The sequence below is a fragment of the Neophocaena asiaeorientalis genome, unplaced genomic scaffold (assembly GCF_003031525.2).
Source record: "Neophocaena asiaeorientalis asiaeorientalis breed wild unplaced genomic scaffold, Neophocaena_asiaeorientalis_V1.1 scaffold327, whole genome shotgun sequence".
Classification (NCBI taxonomy): domain Eukaryota; kingdom Metazoa; phylum Chordata; class Mammalia; order Artiodactyla; family Phocoenidae; genus Neophocaena; species Neophocaena asiaeorientalis.
In genome coordinates, this window is record NW_020174560.1 from 4,673,813 (window position 1) to 4,691,827 (window position 18,015).

At 37.2% G+C, this 18,015-nt stretch overlaps 1 protein-coding gene and 2 non-coding genes across 3 annotated transcripts in view; 2 read left to right on the top strand and 1 right to left on the bottom strand.

Moving 5' to 3' along the window:
• Nucleotides 1-18,015, top strand: part of PPM1E (protein phosphatase, Mg2+/Mn2+ dependent 1E) — a 189,449-nt gene that overhangs the window by 85,560 nt on the left and 85,874 nt on the right. The window lies entirely within an intron of this gene.
• On the top strand, nt 14,481-14,587 carry LOC112408159 (U6 spliceosomal RNA). The gene has a single exon (XR_003004893.1). It is a non-coding gene; the product is annotated as a U6 spliceosomal RNA (small nuclear RNA).
• Nucleotides 17,056-17,128, bottom strand: TRNAG-CCC (transfer RNA glycine (anticodon CCC)). The gene has a single exon. It is a non-coding gene; the product is annotated as a tRNA-Gly (tRNA).

Consider the following 18,015-nt stretch of genomic DNA (forward strand, 5'->3'; position numbering starts at 1 on the left):
CCAGATGGCTTCACAGGCAAATTCTCTCAAACATTTAGAGAAGAGCTAACACCTGTCCTTCTCAAACTCTTCCAAAATATGGCAGAGGGTGGAACACTCCCAAACTCATTCTATGAGGCCAACATCACCCTGATACCAAAACCAAAGATGTCACAAGGAAAGAAAACTACAGGCCAATATCACTGATGAATATAGATGCAAAAATCCTCAAGAAAATACTAGCAAACAGGATCCAACAGCACAGTAAAAGGATCATAGACTGTGATCAGGTGGGGTTTATCTCAGGAATGCAAGGATTCTACAAAGTACAGAAATCAATCAATGTGATACACCATATTAACAAATTGAAGGGGAAAAACCATATAGATGCAAAAAAAGCTTTCAACAAAATTCAACACCCATTTATGATAAAAATCCTCCAGAAAGTAGGCATAGAGGGAACTTACCTCAATATAATATAATAAAGGCAGTATATGACAAGCCCACAGCCAATATCATTCTCAATGGTGAAAAACTGAAACCATTTCCTATAAGATCTGGAAAAAGACAAGGTTGTCCACTCTCACCACTGTTACTCAACATAGTTTTGGAAGTTCTGGCCACAGCAATCAGAGATGAAAAAGAAATAAAAGGAATCCAAATTGGAAAAGAAGAAATAAAACTGTCACTGTTTGCAGATGAAATGATACTATACATAGAGAATCCTGAAGATGCTACCAGAAATCTATTAGAGCTAATCAATGAATTTGGTAAAGTAGCAGGATACAAAATTAATGCACAGAAATCTCTTGCATTCCTATACACTAATGATGAAAAATCTGAAAGAGAAATTAAGGAGATACTCCCATTTACCATTGCAATAAAAAGAATAAAATACCTAGGAATAAACCTACCTAAGGAGACTAAAGACCTGTATGCAGAAAACTATAAGACACTGGTGAAAGAAATTAAAGATGTTGCAAACAGATGGAGAGATATACCATGTTCTTGGATTAGAAGAGTCAACATTGTGAAAATGACTCTACTACCCAAAGCAATCTGCAGATTCAATGCAATGCCTATCAAACTACCAATGGCATTTTTCATAGATCTAGAACAAAAAAGTTTTACAATTTGTATGGAAACACAAAAGACGCCAAATAGTCAAAGCAATCTTGAGAAAGAAAAACAGAGCTGGAGGAATCAGGCTTCCTGACTTCAGACTATACTACAAAGCCACAGTAATCAAGACAGTATGGTACTGGCACAGAAACAGAAGTATAGATCAATGGAACAGGATAGAATTCCCAGAGATAAACCCACGCACATATGGTCACCTTATTTTTTAAAAAAGGCAAGAATATACAATACAGAAAAGACAGCCTCTTCCGTAAGTGGTGCTGGGAAAACTGGACAGCTCCATGTAAAAGAATGAAATTAGAACACTTCCTAATACCATACCCAAAAATAAACTCACAATGGATTAAGACCTAGAGTAAGGTCAGACACTATAAAAGTCTTAGAGGAAAACATAGGCAGAACACTCTGTGCTATAAATCACAGCAAGATCCTTTTTGACCCACCTCCTAGAGAAATGGAAATAAAAAGAAAATAAACGAATGGGACCTAATGAAACTTAAGAGCTTTTGCACAGCAAAGGAAACCATAAGCAAGATGAAAAGACAACCCTCAGAATGGGAGAAAATATTTGCAAATGAAGCAACTGACAAAGGTTTAATCTCCAAAATTTATAAGCAGCTCATGCAGCTCAATATCAAAAAAACAACCCAATCCAAAAATGGGCAGAAGACTTAAATAGACATTTCTCCAAAGAAGATATACAGGTTGCCAGTAAACACATGAAAGGATGTTCAGCATCACTAATCATTAGAGAAATGCAAATCAAAACTAAAATGAGGTATCACCTCACAGCAGTCAGAATAGCCATCATCAAAAAATCTACAAACAATAAATGCTGGAGAGGGTTTGGAGAAAAGGGAACCCTCTTACACTGTTGGTGGGAATGTAAATTGATGCAGCAACTATGGAGAACAGTAAGGAGATTACTTAAAAAACTAAGAATAGAACTACCATATGACCCAGCAATCCCACTACTGGGCATATACCCTGAGAAAACCATAATTCAAAAAGAGTCCTGTAACACAGTTTTCATTGCAGCTCTGTTTACAATAGCCAGGACATGGAAGCAACCTAAGTGTCCATCAACAGATGAATGGATAAAGAAGATGTGGCACATATATACAATGGAATGTTACTCGGCCATAAAAAGAAATGAAATTGAGTTATTTGTAGTGAGGTGGATGGACTTAGAGTCTGTCATACAGAGTGCAGTAAGTCAGAAAGAGAAAAAGGAATAGCGTATGCTAACGCATATATATGGAATCTTAAAAAAAAAAAAGGTCATGAAGAACCTATGGGCAGGAGAGGAATAAGGATGCAGACGTAGAGAATGGACTTGAGAACACGGGAAGGGGGAAGGGTAAGCTGGGATGAAGTGAGAGAGTGGCATGGACATATATACACTACCAAATGTAAAATAGATAGCTAGTGGGAAGCAGCCACATAGCACAGGGAGATCAGCTCAGTGCTTTGTGACCATCTAGAGGGGTGGGATAGGGAGGATGGGAGGGAGACGCAGGAAGGAGGAGATTCGGGAATATATGTATATGTATAGCTGATTCACTTCGTTATAAAGCAGAAACACACCATTGTAAAGCAGTTATACTCCAATAAAGATGTAAAAAATTTCCAGTTTTCAACAAGAAATTATGAGCCATACTCAGGAGAAAAAGCAGCCATTAGAAATTAACTCTGAGTATGCTTGGATGTTGTATTTAGCCGTTAAAAGATTTTAAAACAGGTATTATAAATATGTTCAAGTAATTAAATCAATAAACAAATAGAAACTAACTAAAAGAACTAGATGGAAATTCTAGATTTGGAAAGTACAATACTGAAATAAAAATAAAAATTCAGTAGATGGGTAACAGAAGGTTTGAGATGGCAGAAGAATGAGTTGGTGGAGAAAGTATCCAATCTGTAGAACAGAGAACAAGAGACTGAAGGAAAATGAACAGAACTGTAGAGACTTGTGAGACATCAAATGCGTACCCCTGTAAGTGTAAGAGGAGTTCCAGAAGGAGAGAAGAGAAAGAGGCAAAATAAGTATTTGAACTTATAATGGCTGAAAACTTTCTAAATTTGATGGAAAAACATTAATCTGCAGATCTAAGGAGGTCAGTAAACACCCAAGACCCCAAAAGATAAGCACAAAGAGAACCACGCCTAGATACATCCTAGTCATAATCAAACTACTGAGAGAACCAAAGGCAAAGAGAAAATCTTGAAAGCAGCAAGAGAAAAATGATTCATTGTGTAAAAGGAAACAAAATGTGTAACTGTTTCAGTGGAGGCCAGAAGGCAGTGGAATGCTGGGGGGGAAAAACATTGTCAGTCAAGATTTCCATATTCAGCAATACTGTAAGGGTGAAATAAAGACACTCTTAGATAAATACTGAGAAAATTACAAGATATACCAAAAGAAGTACTTCAGGATAAAGGGAAATGACACCAGACAATAACTCAAATACACAGGAATAAGAACACCAGAAATGGTAACCATTTGGGTAAATGTAAAAGATAGTATAAACATTTTTTTCCTTTAATTTTAGTAGTAGCTTTTCAAAATACAAGATTGTTGGGCCTTCCCTGGTAGTCCAGTGGTTCAGAATCTGTCTTGCAATGCAGGGGACATTGGATCAGTCTCTGGTTGGAGCACTAAGATCCCACATGCCACGGGGCAACTAAGCCCTCACGCCACAACTAGAGAGCCTGTGTGCCACAACTACAGAGCCCATGAGCTCTGGAGCCCGCGTGCCACAACTAGAGAGAAGCCTGAGTGCCACAACGAAAGATCCTGTGTGCCACAACTAAGACCCAATATAGCCAATAAATAAATATTTTTAAAAAAAAAGATTGTATAAAGCAATAATTATAATTTTGTTGGGCTTATAATGGATAGAAGTATTGTATATATAACAATACTAGGACAAAAGAAGGAGAAGAAAATGGAGCTATATAGCCAAGTTCCTGTGTTTTACCGGAATTAGTATTAGCATTAAGTAGATTGTGGTAAGATACATAGTTTAATCTTTAGAGCAACCAATTAAGAGAAATATACTAGAATGTAATCCAAAATTATAGTTTAAAAATAAGAGAAATTAAAATTGTACCCCCCAAAATTGTATAACATAAAAGAAGGCAGTAAAAGAAGAATAGAGAAACTAAAAAGCTGTAAGACGTACAGAAAACAGATAGCAAAATAACAGACGTAAATCCAACCATATTGGTAACTACATTAAATGTGAGTAGACCAAACTCTAAAATTTAGAGGGTAGGATTTTTTGCTTTTGTTATTTATGTGTGTGTGCATGTATGTATGTAATTCAAATACCTTGGAATGGATATTCCTGAATTATGGTGATTCAAATATTAACTAACTGCCCTTAGATTAGGGATGCTGTTTGTCATAATGGGGACGGGTGGTGAGGGGAATGTTCTTTTGGTATTTTGAGCAAGACAGTTTTTCATGAGGCAGGGTATCTTATGTGTTACAGGATATTTAGCATCCCTGAATCCTGCCCACAAATGCCAGTGGCAGCCCCACCCTCACCCCCAGGTTATGTTGTAGTAACAGAAGCTACCCCTCCACACAGACCTTTCTAATATTCCTTGTGGGAGCATGCCACCTCACCTGTTATCATCCCATCTCACCCCTAACCTTATTGAGAAACAGTAGAAGATTTAAACAAACCATCTCACTGTATACTAAAGTATTTTAAAGTATTTTTTACAGATAATATAACAAAGGAGAAAAGAACACATGCAAAGATCCTGAGGACAAAATAGCTTGTCATGTTTGAGGACCTGAAAGGAGACTGATATTACTGGGGAATTAGTGAGTAAAGAGGAAGGTGGCATATGATAACACTGAAAAGAGAGGCAGAGTTCAGACTGTATGGGGCCTTTATAGATCATGGTAAGGTTAGATTTTATTTTAAGTGAATTAGGAAGGTACTGAAGAATTTTAGGCATGTGAGTGACATGATCTGATTATTGCTTAGGTAGACATATATAGCAATGCTTTTAATCTTTTTTTAACTTCAATCCACAGTAAGAGATGTATTGTGACTTACTACGCTTCAATTCACAGTAAGAGATGTATTGTGACTTACTACACACATGCACTCACACACACACAAATACAACCTGAAATCAAAGTTTTATGAAACTTACTACAATGATGAACTCTGATATTTCTATTCATTTTTAAAAAACGTTCACTCATAGATTGATTTTACAACCCATAAAACAGACCCTCTGTTTGAAAGACCTGATTAATATGGCATATATGAAGAATATACATTTTTTTAGCTTTAGGGAAGACAGCTATGAAAAGTTATGAGTGAGGGGATTTTGAAGATAAATAAGACAATTGAAATATAAAATTGAGTTTGTGTCTGTATGGTGTTAATACCTGATACATTGTTAATTTGTTCTATTCTAGAGCAAAGGCTATAGGCATTGAGTAAATCCTAAAGAGGAATGAGGTAAGAATGTTTTTCTTGTCAGTAGGAAAAATTTTCTGGGCCAGATATCTTTAATTCTGCCCAAATAAGGGAATTGTCTCTGAAAACGAGTTGACCCACTATTTTCCAAGTCTGTAAGGGTACAATATTTGTTTAGATTCTATACTAGTATCCTTCCCTCCTGACCTAATAGAGATCTTGTATATAATATAAACACCAATAAATTACCTGCATTATATTAGTGATTTTATTCAGCACTTTCTTAATTTGAATACTGGTAGGAAATAATATTTTTTCTTTCCTGAGTGACAGTTTCTATAACTGCATTTACCAAGGAACTCATTCTCATCGTATATTCATCTCAAAAATATATATGTATTAAATATTTAAGATTAGACTTGAAGGAGTTGAGAAAGATCTAACCACATGAAGAGTGTTGGGGACAGGGGTCCAGACAGAAGGGTAAAAGCCATGAGGCAGTTGAGAGCCACCATCGTGGCTGAAGCTTTGTGGATGAGGAAGAGGGTAACCAGATATAAAGTTGGAAAAGCTAGGCGGGAGTCAAGTCAGACCCTCATAGGGCCTTTGTGACTCCTATAGGGAGTTTGAATTTTTTTCTTAAGCAAAGAAGTACATGATCATATTTACTTTTTTTTTTTTTTTGCGGTACGCGGGCCTCTCACTGTTGTGGCCTCTCCCGTTGCGGAGCACAGGCTCCGGATGCGCAGGCTCAGCGGCCATGGCTCACGGGCCCAGACAATCCGCGGCACGTGGGATCTTCCCGGACCGGGGGACAAACCCGTGTCCCCTGCATCGGCAGGCGGACTCTCAACCACTGCGCCACCAGGGAAGCCCCATATTTACATTTTAAGAAGATAACTCTGGCTGCTATGTGGAGGAATGACTGGAAAAGGGTAAGAATTGAAGTAGGGAGGCCAATTGAGAGGCTGTTGCAGTAATTTGTGTAGGCTAGGAATAATAGTCATTGGACTTTGGTGGTAGCTGAGGAGATGGAAGTGGATGGATTCAGGGTATATTTGGGGGATAGAATCAACAAAAGTTCCTGATAAATTAGATGTGGGGATGAGAGAAAGAGCAGAATCAAGAACTCCCAGGTTTGTGGGAGCAACTTGAGCAGCTGGGTGAATGTGGTGCCATTTACTGTTTGGGGAAAATCATATAGGGCAGGGGCAAAGTTCAGGGAATATATTAGTTTCCTAGGGCTTCCATGACAAAGTACCATGAACTGTTTGGCTCAAAAAACAGAAATTTATTCTTCCACACTACTGGACAGTAGATGTCAAAATTAAGGGGCTGCTCTAGACCTGTAGAGGAGAATCCTTTCTTGCCTATGCCTAGCTTTTGGTGGTGTGCCAGCAATCCTTGGAGTTCCTTGGCTTGCAGCTGCAGCACTTCAGTCTTCTTCCATCTTTACATGTCATTCTCCCCACGTGTGTGTATGTCTCTGTGTGTTGTGTGTCTGTGTTTCAAGGATTGGAGCAAAAAATACACAGTATCAGCCTGGAGCATCTTGTAGTGGCAGAAAGTAAGGAAGGGCTTTAAAAAAAATAAATACCCCCCATTAATGGGGGTATGCTTTAAATTTTTGAAGCATTTAAGGGCTTTAAAAAAAAAAAGCATTAGGAACAAACTGAAAGCGCTCTTGATGGGCAAGCCTGGAAACATTTGAACAACAAAAAATAAATAATATAGTACAGTTTAAAATAAATATCTGTGAGTCTGTACTGATATAAATGAATAATTGGGTAAATTAATAAATGGAGATGAAGAGACAAATCTCTTCATACAGAATAATACCAAATTATGCAGGGGAGCATAACTCCCCACTCCGTAAGTATGGGCTGTGTACAGTGACTTCATTCCAAAGAATACAGCGTGGAAAGTGGGAACAGGGAGACACAGAGAGTAACTTTATGGGAGAAATCTGATGAACAGTACTTCAGCCAGATGATCAAGGTCAACATCAGTAGTCATAAATCATTATAAATAGTATGTACCTTTGATATGATGTGATGAAAATGGTACTTAACCTCTATGACCTTCTTCACAAAAGTCCTTAATCCCAGTCTAACCATGAGAAAAGCATCACAAAAATTCTAATAGGGAAGCAGCCTACAATTTACCTGACCAGAACTACTCAAAACTGTCAAGATCCTAAAAAGAAACCAAGGAGCTAAGAGGAGCCTAAACAGATATGGTGACTAAATGTAAGTGGTATCCTAAATGGGATACTGGAACAGAAAGAGGCCATTATGTGAAAGCTAAGGAAATCCAAATTAAGCCATGGACTGCTTAATAACGTTTCAATATTAGTTCATAAATTGTAAGAAATGTACCATACTAATGTAACAATAGGGGAAACTGTGTGTATGTGGTTGTGGGGGGGTGATGATAAACTCTGCTTTATGCCCAGTTTCTCTTTAAATCTATAACTGTAAAAATATTTTTTGATTAACTAAAAGATAGTCCTGTGGAACAAAGAAGATCATAGGGAAAATGGTATGTATGAAGTGATTAGTCATAACTAAAAGCCCCAAGCATACAATTTAAACAAATGTTAGACCTTCAAAGGAAGGGGCAGGGTTTGTTTTGCAAGTATTTGTTTTAGGCAAATCATTAATAGTTTCTGTCACAGCATTTTCATGTGTTTCTGTATACCATATTACAGTTGAATATGGAGATGCATTATTTGGGGGATTCATTCCATAAGAATTAAATACTACTTTTTGAGAAGTGTGTTCCAATATTATTTTACCTTATATATGTCCTGAGATATAAGAGAATTTTACTCATTTTAGAGATTAAAAACAAACGATCCATATTTACAAATGTATGAATTATTATCTGAATGTATTGTGAAGATTTTCTAATATGATGAGTTGATTTAAAAAGTTACTGGGAATTCCCTGGCTGTCCAGTGGTTTGGATTCCACACTTCCACTGCAGGGGGCCCAGGTACGAACACTAGTTGGGGAACTAAGATCCCACAAGATGCGTGACGTGGTCACAAAAAGATAAAAGTTACCAAGATTTCTGGTATAAAATGAATTACAGGTAGTTGTAATTTATATTACAAATGGGTATATGGACATGAATGATAAGGATAACTTTAAAAGGAAGAAAGTGAAGTGTTTTAATAAAGATGAGAGTATAATGTTTATAGATTAAAACAGTGATGTCAGGTATAATTTTTCAGTTGAGATTAAAAACTATGAAGAAAAATATAAATAAACATTGTATGAGTGCTGGCCTATATAATATATCCTTCAGTGTCTTATTTAGTTTGAAAAGAAATACAATTTTTTTTTTTTTTTCGGTATGTGGGCCTCTCACTGTTGTGGCCTCTCACGTTGCAGAGCACAGGCTCCGGACGCACAGGCTCAGCGGCCATGGCTCACGGGCCTAGCTGCTCCGCGGCATGTGGGATCCTCCCAGACCGGGGCACGAACCCACGTCCCCTGCATCGGCAGGCGGACTTTCAACCACTGCGCCACCCAGGGAAGCCCAGAAATACATAGTTTTTAAATTTTATTTTATTTATTTGTTTATTTTTGGCTGTGTTGGGTCTTTGTTGCTGTTCCTGGGCTTTCTGTAGTTGCAGCGAGCGGGGGCTATTCTTCATTGCGGTGCGCGGGTTTCTCATTGCAGTGGCTTCTCTTGTTGCAGAGCACAGGCTCTAGGCACGCAGGCTTCAGTAGTTGTGGCTCGTGGGCTCTAGAGCTCAGGCTCAGTAGTTGTGGTGCACGGGCTTAGTTGCTCCGCGGCATGTGGGATCCTCCCAGACCAGGGCTCAAACCAGTGTCCCCTGCATTGGATTCTTAACCACTGCGTCACTAGGGAAGCCCCCCAGTGTGGGCTTTAAAAGATAGTTTACCACCTCTCCACATGGGGCTTTTGAAGGCCGTCACTAAACTTATTTCTATAAAAATGTGTTAATGGAATTTATTTCACTGTTGATTCTTATTTCTACCTAGAGTCTTTTATAGAGGCAGTATATTTTATAAGGATTTAGTGAAAAAAAGACATCAGCAATCAATCTTTGGAATATTGGACATTTGCAAAAATGTGATTTTTGTGATATTTGCACCTGAATAAGAAAAGCATACTAACTGGCATATCACATGATCCTACAGACAATTTGGTTTGAACTAAGACAGACCAGTGGTATTTAAAGGTTTAATTTTTTAAGTTAAATATTTCTGCTGATAATCTTTTATTCAAGTATTATTGGATGTTATCATTTTTCATTAAATTATTAGACTGGCTTCTCATACACGCATAGCTCATTTTATTGTCCTTAGCTTTGTTGTACTTTGCAGATGCTGCATTTTTTACAAATTGAAGGTTCGTGGCAACTGCACATTGAGCAAGTCCATCAGTGCCATCTTTCCAACAGCATATGCTCACTTCATGTCTCTGGCACATTTTGGTAATTCTAACAATATTTCAAACTTTTTCCTTGTTGTATTTTTTGTGGTGATCTGTGATCGGTAAATCTTTGATGTTACTGTTGCAATAGTTTGGGGGCGTCATGAACTGTGCTCATATAAGATGGCAAACTTAATCAATAAACGTGTGTGTTCTGACTGCTTCACCAACAGGCCATTCCCCCACCCCTTTCCCTCTCCTCAGTCCTCCCTATTCCCTGAGACAATATTGAAGTTCAGCCAATTATTAACCATACAGTGGCCTCTAAGTGTTCGAGTGAAAGGAAGAGTTACATGTCTCTCACTTTAAATCAAAAGCTAGAAATGAATTTCTCTGCAGGAAATAGCAAGAGAACCAGAATTAGAAGTGGATCCTGAAGATGTGACTGAATTGCTGCTATCATGATAAAACTTTAACAGATGAGGAGTTGCTTCTTATGGATGAGCAATGAAAGTGATTTCTTGAGATGGAATCTACTCCTGGTGATGATGTTGTGAAGACTGTTGAAATGACAACAAAGGATTTAGAATATTACGTAAACTTAGTTGAGAAAGCAGTGTCAGGGTTCGAGAGGATTGACTCCACATTTGAAAGAAGTTCTCCTGTGGGTAAAATGCTGTCAAGCAGCATTGTATGCTACAGAGAAATCATTCACGAAAGGATGAGTCAATCAGGGCAGCAAACTTCATTGTTGTCTTATTTTAAGAAATTGCCATGGCCCCCGCCAGCCTTCAGCAACCACCACCCTGATCAGTCAGCAGCCACTAACGTGGAGGCAGGACCCTCTGCCAGCAAAAAGATTATGACTTGCTGAAGGCTCAGATGATGGTTAGCATTCCTTAGCAAAAAAGTGTTGTTTAATTTAGGTGTGTACATGGATCTTTTAGATATAAGGCTATTGCATACTTAGTAGACTGTACAGTATAGTGTAAACATAACTTTCATATGCACTTAGAAACCAAAAAATTTGTGTGACTCACTTTATTGTGATATTCATTTTATTATAGTGGTCTGAAACCGAAGCTGCAGTATCTCCAAGGTATGCCTGTACGGTTGACCCTTGAACAAAACCTGTTTGGACTGCATGGGTCCACTTGTACACAGATTTTTTTCAACAGTAAATAGTACAGTACCACACAATCCATGGGTTGGTTGAATCCTTGGATGTGGAACCTCAGATACGGAAGAACAGTGGATACGGAAGTAGACTAGAAGTTAGTTATGCGTTCAAGGAATGACGTGGTCACTTTGCCCATTATAATAGGCTTTGTCTATGTATGAATGCCCAGTCTTAGTGTAGCCAATCATATAGGAGAATTGTGTGACGAAATATGAATTTACTAGAATTTTCTGACATAGTACATATCTGGGTATGTTCTGGTAGTCATCATTAATTAGCATTTTCAGGAAGGACCCAATGGTAGCATATAGCAGCCTAGCAACTAGATTTATTTTACAGATTTATTCCTCTATAATTCAGGTCATGGTTCACGATTTTCAACCAAATGGGATTAGTTCTTTAAAATGGTATATCACTTCATATAATACAGAGATCATCTTCTGGAATAACAGCACTCCTTTCAAATGTGAACCATAAATCAATCTTTTGTCTCCTAATTGGAGCTACTGCTGTCCTACCGTTGAGGCTGTGGTCTTTTGTTCAGCAATATTCAACACTTAGACGAAGCTATCAAGATAATGAACGCAACTGAAAGAAATGGGTTTGTCAGATAGGGCAGTGAATCTTAGTAGAAATATTTAGTAGAAATGCTTATTCAGATTACTCTGCTCCTAAGAGTTAGTAATGGAATTTCAGATGAACTTATTTCTGAAGGGGCTATTTATTTTTTTAATAATATAGGAATATTTTCTCAAAATAATGACATTAAAATTCAAATTGTAAACTGTATAGGAGAAAGCCTAGAGTTCTAGAGTTCTACTCCGAAGCTCTCTAGAACAACTTCCTGGAATAGCACATAATAGAAGTTTAAAAAAGATAAATAAAAATTGAAGTCAGTAAATTATTCAGTTCTCTGGCCACTTGTGGTTTAAAAAAACATTTGATAAAACTTCTGTTCTAATAATTTGTGGAAGCTCCTCTGTCATAGCAAATAATTTACGGTAAAACTTCAATATGTTTACTATAAACACTACTTCCTACATATCATACTTCATTCCTCTAACAAATATTTTGAAATTTTTTTTCAGGTGTATAATATCACACAAAGAACTGAGAACATTTTGGAGTTTTGTTTTACTTCCTTAAGTAATTACATTTTTACCAAATCTCAAAGATGTGATTGAAAATATAATGCTCTTGATTTTTCATTCTTAACCTTTTTTTTATAAAGTCATTAAAATTCCTACTCACATTAGTTATGCCATTGTGGCTGTAAACTCACGATATACCCAAAACAACTTCAATTTACTACAGGTAAATTTTCATAACTCTTTGTAGGTTGCTCTGATTTATCATTTCAATATCAACAAAATTTAGGAATCACCCTCTGATATTTTCTGCAGATATATTCACAGACTGACAGCAGATATTTTACTGCACTATTCTAAGTTATACCACCAGCATTATTGTTTTTCTAAAATATAGCACAGTCTTTTCTTAGGTTATTATTTTCAAGTGATCACAGTTCTCAAGAAAGAAACTATTACCCGTGTGAGTCTGAAACATCAAATATTGAAGTAGAATTCCAGATTTGTCTTTCAAGTGATGAAAAACCGTTTATCAAAAGAAATAAATTGTTTCTGGTGAGCTGATTGGCAAACAGAACAATAGCTAACAGCCAGATTGAAGTGTGATCTTAACCGGATTAGAATAAAATGCTCATAATGTTAGTTTTCTTTTTGCATGAATTTTGCACTACTTCGGAAATAAAGACCACCCAGAATGAGAACAAACAGGCTATAAATTCAAAGAAATTGAATAACAATTGGTAACAAGAAAATTACCACCATCACTTGCATTTGGCAGATTCACATGGGAGTGGGCAAGTTTTATGGTGAAAAAGAGAAAAGATACGCTGATTGGAGACTGTTTGGCATGGGGAAGCTGAAATGCTAGCTAGAAGCCAATCATCTTAGGTAATTGGTTTGGGAAGCATATTGGTCTTTCTCTGGTTGGTGCTGAGTTGAAAGTGTGTGGTGGGCTGTGGAGGGGAAAAAAAGAAAAAAAAAGGAAGCTGGCAGTCATTGACCAAATCCTAACTTCTGAAGTGATTGCTACAGAGATTGTGATTTGACTTCCCAGGTTGTTTGCCCTCCAAAGAGACTGTGTGTCAGAGTTGTATATGATCTGGTCATTGTCTATTTGTATGATCAGTCTCTCACTACTGAAGAACAAATAGACTTAATGTTTTATGATTTTATCACTGATTATATTCTTGTAGCTTTGAGAGTTCTATCAAGATTCTGATAGTTATAGAAATCTCCCCAGATGAAAATAATATTTCATGTCTGAGAATATAAGATGAATTATGCCAGAGTGTTCATGCTGTAAGATGTCTATATGAAGATGTCATTACTCAGGTAGAAGTGGATTCTGGACCTCAGAGATACCAGTTAACAATAATAATATGTGCCTATGTGGGTCTTTTGAGAAGTTAGTGAGAATCTGGTTTGGACTACCTCAGAGAGCGTTTGGGTATTTTCTCAGTGGCTTATTGGATAATTGGGACTTTAAAGATGTGTGGGAGAAAGTAACTGGCCTTTCCCCATTGGAAACTCTGCACATTGTGATTTCCTATACAGCCTATAGAAAGGAGATTGGTTGGTGGTGATGAGGAGTATATATGAGTTCCTACACAGTTTTTAAAAATTTTTATTCTGAGAAATTACAAATTTAAAAAATTTAAATAAAAGTAATAAAACATGACTATATAAAGCTAAATTACCCTTTGTCCTCTCCCCACCCCATCTTTGTCTCATTTCTCTCTTTCCATGAGAGGCAACCTGTCGTGAATTTGATGTGCTTAACTCATAAAATGATTATTTCTAAAAACAATAGAACTTCTCTCTACTTAGCTAATTATAAATGTAAAAACAGAAGGTCTGCAAGACTGCTCTACAGATTTTTTTTAGATTAGTAAATTAATATAGCATAATGAACTTGAGAAACAGAACATTTTCTACCAAGTAGCTCTATAGCCAAGTAGCTCTGTATTATATGTTACATAATATATGCTCTTTGTATCAGTATCAATTTGTCTAATTAGCAGCAGACAACTAGGAAAAAGAAAAGGTTTGGAGAAAAGAACCTTATGAAAGAAAGTAAGGTTTAAATTGATGCCTTGAGGAATGTGGACAAAAGTGAGTCAAAGGATATCCTCTCTTGATCTTGGCTGAACCTGTGGTTAGGTCTCATAAATTTACTTTGATCTTTCTTTGCTTGGCTCTTATAGAAGCAATTCTTTGTTTCAAAATGAACAGGCAGTGCTCGCTTCGGCAGCACATACACTAAAATTGGAACGATACAGAGAAGATTAGCATGGCCCCTGCGCAAGGATGACACGCAAATTCGTGAAGTGTTCCGTATTTTTTAAAAAGAAACAAAATTGAGTTATTTGTAGTGAGGTGGATGGACCTAGAGTCTGTCATACAGAGTGAAGTAAGTCAGAAAGAGAAAAACAAATACCGTATGCTAACACATATATATGGAATTTAAGGGGAAAAAAATGTCATGAAGAACCTAGGGGTAAGACAGGAATAAAGACACAGACCTACTAGAGAATGGACTTGAGGATATGGGGAGGGGGAAGGGTAAGCTGGGACAAAGTGAGAGAGTGGCATGGACATAGATACACTACCAAATGTAAAATAGATAGCTAGTGGGAAGTAGCCGCATAGCACAGGGAGATCAGCTAGGTGGTTTGTGACCACCTAGAGGGGTGGGATAGGGAGGGTGGGAGGGAGGGAGACGCAAGAAGGAAGAGATATGGGAACATCTGTATGTATAACTGGTTTACTTTGTTATAAAGCAGAAACTAACACACCACTGTAAAGCAATCATACTCCAATAAAGATGTTAAAAAAAAAACGAACAGGTACAATATACACAGTGGTCCCCCTTATCCTCAGTTTTACTTTGCGAGATAAACAAATTCATGCTAGTTTTACGGCCACAGTGCTTAGTTAAGATGGAAAAGGCATTAAATTTGTACAATATTTTGAGAGAGAGACCACATTCACCTAACTTTTATTACAGTATATTATTATTGCTCTATTTTATTATTAGTTGTTGTTAATCTCTTACTGTGCCTAATTTATAAATTAAACTTTATCCTAGGTGTGTATGTATAGGAAAAAGCATAGTATATCTAGAGTTCACTACTATTCATGGTTTTAGGCATCCGCTGGGGGGTCTTGGAACACATCCCACGTAGATAAGGGGGGATTCCATACTGTACTTGTAAATCTCAGGTTTTCAGGTATTGCCATTTTGAGACCCATATGGCAGAACAAAGTTCACTTTCCTAGAATTGTAATCAATTCTCCAAATATAAGTTATCTCATAAATTCCCATATAAGAAAAGCTTTGGTCCCAGACATAATTTAATAGACTCCTATTCATCTTGTTTTTAAACACTCCTGTAATTTTCATGGGCAATCACAGTTGACTGAACAAAGAACTATATTCAGTAACTTATTTGAAATGTACTGTAATTAAGTCTGTTTTAGTTCTAACCTTACTAACATCATGGATAATACAAAAGGGGGGAAATGCAGCTTATCAAAGAAGAGACTCTGGAGATGGGATACAGTGAGTTTGAATCTCAGTGAAACATCCTGAGGATGTCAGCACATCCGCACTGTCAGTAATGAGAGAGATTTTACAAATACCTCATCTGAAGAGAATTACTCCATGGAATACATATGAGTATATATCTCTTCAGTGGATAAAGAGTTTATGTTTTTCTGTTGTTGGGATGGTACATTTTTTAAAACTAACTGCATGATGAACACGAGATTTTATTTTGCTTCAAGTTTCGTTTTTGCCCTTAAGAAGCACTCAAAATGCTATTCATACAGTAGTAGGTGTATTTGTAGTTTGTAGCATGCTTTCTTAATTTCTCTTTCTGTTAGTTTGCTGTTAGGGTATAAAAATGCAACCGATTTTTTGCATATTGATTTTGTATCCTGCAAACTTTACTGAATTTGTTTATTCTAACCGTTTTTAAATAAGTCTTTAGGGTTTTCTACATATAAGAAGATGTCATATGCAAACAAATAATTTCACTTATTCTTCTCTAATCTGGATGATGTTAGCTGTGGGCTTGTCATATATGGCCTCTATTATGTTGAGTATATCCCCTCTATACCTACTTTGTTGAGAGGTTTTCTTTTTTTAATCGCAAATGGATGTTGAATTTTGTCAAATGCTTTCTCTGCGTCTATTAAGATGATCATATTTTTATCCTTCATTACGTTAATGTGGTGTATCATATTGATTGATTTGTAGATGTTGAGCCATCCTTAAATCCCTGGATTAAATCCCACTTGATTATTATGTATAATCCTTTTAATGTATTGTTGAATTTGGTTTGCTAATATTTTGTTGAGGATTTTCACATCCATGTGCATCAGGGATACTGGCCTGTAATTTTCTTTTCTTCTGGTGTCCTTGTCTGGCTTTGGTATCAGGGCAATGCTGGCCTCATAAAATTAGTTTAGAAGTGTTCCTTTCTCTTCTTATATTTCTTTTAAAGTTTAATTTGTTTTAAGTATCTTGGAAATATTTTTTTTCCTTAAAATTTTCTTTGCATGATTTCTTTCTACCTAATTGCTTTGTATTCTCATATTGATTTTGGTCTCTGTCTTCCATATATAGACTTCCTTTAGGTTATCTTGTCATCTCAGCTGGCTGTTCTTTTTTTAAAAAATATTTATTTATTTATTTATTTGGTTGTGCTGGGTCTTGGTTGCGGCAGGCAGGCTCCTTAGTTGTGGCAGGCCAGCTCCTTAGTTGTGGCATGTGAACTCTTAGTTGCAGCATGCATGTGGGATCTAGTTCCCTGACCAGGGATCGAACCTGGGCCCCATGCGTTGGGAGCGCAGAGTCTTAACCACTGGACCACCAGGGACGTCCCTCAGCTGGCTGTTCTTAAGATTGGAAGGCTTAAGCACGAGAATAGGAGTTTTGAGTTTCGTTCTCGTATAACCTGGTTGTGTCATTTGTTAGGGAATCTTCTGACCCTAACCCAGATTCATAAAGTTTTCTAATTTGTCTGGCTGAATAGAATGGAGGAAGAGGACCACTAATCTTAGAACTCGGCATTTACTTATGCATGAAGTCATTTAATCCCTTTGTTTTTCACTATGGTACTTATGCCCTTAACTGCCTGGTGTCCCCTAATCAAGAATCCCTGTTTCACCCTCTCCAGGGGATAAGTGGCAGACTTCTGCCAGGATTAGGGAACTAGGGAGAGGCAGTCACCTAGGCATGTAGAACAGAGAGAGGGGACCAGGGGATCTAACAGCTTCTTATCTTAAACCGTTATCACCCAGTTCTTATTTTATCCATCTCACTCCCCACTTACCTGCAGTTCTACAGGTACCTAAGTGTTGCCAGTTCTTGTTTGTTTAGAGGATTCTGTGGTATATATCGAGTTTGTTCTCAGCTTTCCTCACTGTTGGTTTTAGACTTGGCTTTCATCTGCTAAATCAGTTACCATTCTATCATCTACTTTCTGGTTTCCAAAAATCTGTTGTTGTTTTCTTTTTCTCTTTGCCTCCTCCCTCTTTGGGATTATGTATTTTTAAAACTTCCCCGTACTGTTGTTTTAGTGGAGTTTCTGGAGGGAGTAAATTGAATGTTCATGTTCAATCTGCCGTCTTCACCTGTCCTCTTAATATGATTTCTTTGGTAGAGAGGCAGCAGTACATAGTTGCTGGGAGTGTGAGTTATGGCACCAGACTGCTTGGGTTTGAACTCTGGCTCTGATACTTACTAGCTATTAGATTAACTTCT